Raw genomic sequence first — 2,328 nt, forward strand, 5'->3', positions numbered from 1 at the left:
CAGCAGGGAGGAGGCTCTGGGCCTCTGGGAACGGGACAATGGCGATGTGGACGAAGGTCCATCCAGGTGGGAGCGGTTGCCCAGGGTGAGTCAGTCCAGCCACGCTGGTCGAGAGGCTCCCCTGGGACGCTGTCCTGAGGGGCAGAGGAGTCCAGGGAGGCTGGACATTGTGCAAGGAGAGATCCTTGAAGGCGCAGGCAGGAAGAGGCCGTGCCCGTGTGCCCAAAGACGAGCTGGCGGGCAAGCAGAGCGGCTGAGCAGGAAGCTTTGGCTGGGACTCAGGGCAAACACAGAATTTACAGCTTTGGAAGAAGGGCAGCACCGCAGGAGGACGGCGAGGATGTCGTTGGGAGATGCAGGGAGAAAGGCAGAAAGGCAAAGGCCCAGCTGGAACTGAATTTGGCCAATGCCATAGGGGAGAAGAGAAACGGCTTTTACAAATACATCAGCAACACCAGGAGGAACAAGAACAATCTTAATTTTTATTGAACGCAGGGGGAAACGTTGTCACAAGGGATGAGGAGAACCCTGAGGTCCTGATGTCTTCTCTGGGTGTGCCGAGCTCGTGGCCACCCACAGCACCCTCCTCTGCAGAGAGGGGTAAATGCGGCAGCTCTTGGGGAGCACCGCAGTGACTGGGCACAGGCACCTCGTCCTGGGGTTGTGGCATCCCCTCACTGTTGCCGCTTCTCTGGGGCGCTTCCCACTCCAGTAGCAGAAAGGAAGTAAGAGTCACAGGTAAAGCACCCAGGGAAAGCCTCAGAAGTTCCTTTTTTGGAACAGGAGGAGAATGGTTGGTGTCGCAATTACTGAGTCACCGTCTTAAAGTCTCCTCCCTCTCACCTGAGTCCTTTGCATTTTGTCTCTTTCTGGAATTATTCTTCTTTATCAAGGGCATCCATCCTGTATTGATGGGCAGGAGGACACATCCTGAGAAGGACACACACAGCAGTGCCCAGCAGCTCTCCTACCTTCCCTGTGGCTTCCTTGCCCTCCCCCAGGGCCATGCGTCTGGACAGGTCTTGCAGGGGACACTGGCCCATGCGTTCAGAGGCTCCCTGGTTCTTTTGCCTCTCACTGAGCACCTTTAGAAGCAGGCCAGTCTTCGAGACCATCTTGGCACAGGCCAGCTGGAGCTGGGGCAGGCTGCAGTCTGTCCTCAGGGCTCGCTCCACGTGGGCAGTTCCTTGAATGCTGTTTCCTTATCTATCTCCTTGGATCCTAGTTCTTGCCTTGGAGGCTGGTCCCTTGGCTATTTTATTTATTATTTTATTTATTACTTATTTATTAATTACTGTCACACTTACCAGGGCTCTCTACTGCCCAGGCTAGCTCCAGCGGTGTGTGGCAGGAGTGGGGAGCAGCCGGAGGCACGGAGCTTTAAAGCTGCTCCTCTGAAGCCTCTGCTCTACCCTGCGGAGCACTGGCTCCAGACACTGTAGCAGCCAGCAGCCCCCGATGAGGGGAAAGATAAAAAGTAGCGAGGAGGCTTGCCCCGGGGGCTAATCCAACTTTATTGAAGAGTATCCGCGCCTGCAATGCGCCCATGCCGTACAAACGGGGGTGAACAGGGAGTACACCAACTAGGGACCAATAAGTGGATCAGGAGGGAGGGACACTGAAGGGATGGACTCACATCTGGTCCAATGGTCTTGGTGGGTGGAGGGAGAGGGGTCACATGCCCCAGTGAGGCGTTGAGGTTTAAGGGATTTCCACGAGGGGAGGTATCCGAGGGGGCAGGATCTCGGGGGACTGACAGGGGCCATATCAGGGTAATTAGGGAGGGCTCAGGTGATGGACACCGAAACTTCGGGAACAACAAGAGGGGTTTTGGGTGATTGATAGGGAGAGAGCCAGAACAAGGGGAGGAGAACTACCATATAGCGAGCACCGGGGGAGCGGCTTGGGTCTGGGGCAAATCAACTAGGAGTAGGAGTGGGGAAGGTAGGGATGAACCACTGCGGTACAGAAAACATATGAAAATACAATAAAAACCTCGCATCACCACAAATTACTGCTATTTCTTTTACTCTTTCCTTGCCTTTATTTCCTCAGATGTTCTTTCCCTGCAGTAATTCTGGATGGAAGTAGCTTAAGGAAACGCTAGCAGTTCTTGTGTCAGAATAGGAGCTGGAGTACAAGTGTCGTCATCTTATTTTCTTCTCCACCTTCTAGAAAGTCTTCTCCCCTTCACTCTTCTGATTCACGTTTTATCTCTTCCTGGGAGACATCTGCGTTCTCTTTCTGCGTCTCTTTCTGCAATTCTTCCTCCTCTTTATCAAGGACTTCCATGATGTATTGAACAATCAGCAATTCATCTTCGGTGAG

The 2,328-nt window shown here is 53.5% G+C and overlaps 1 long non-coding RNA gene across 1 annotated transcript; it reads right to left on the reverse strand.

The window, feature by feature from the left end:
* Positions 1–420: 420 nt before the first annotated feature.
* On the reverse strand, positions 421–1,532 carry LOC138099399 (uncharacterized). Its single transcript, XR_011146708.1, has 2 exons — positions 1,308–1,532; positions 421–903 (listed from the first exon to the last, which is right to left on the reverse strand). It is a non-coding gene; the product is annotated as an uncharacterized lncRNA (long non-coding RNA).
* Between the last annotated feature and the right edge of the window lie 796 nt (positions 1,533–2,328).

Source organism: Aphelocoma coerulescens, chromosome 27, assembly GCF_041296385.1.
Source record: "Aphelocoma coerulescens isolate FSJ_1873_10779 chromosome 27, UR_Acoe_1.0, whole genome shotgun sequence".
Classification (NCBI taxonomy): domain Eukaryota; kingdom Metazoa; phylum Chordata; class Aves; order Passeriformes; family Corvidae; genus Aphelocoma; species Aphelocoma coerulescens.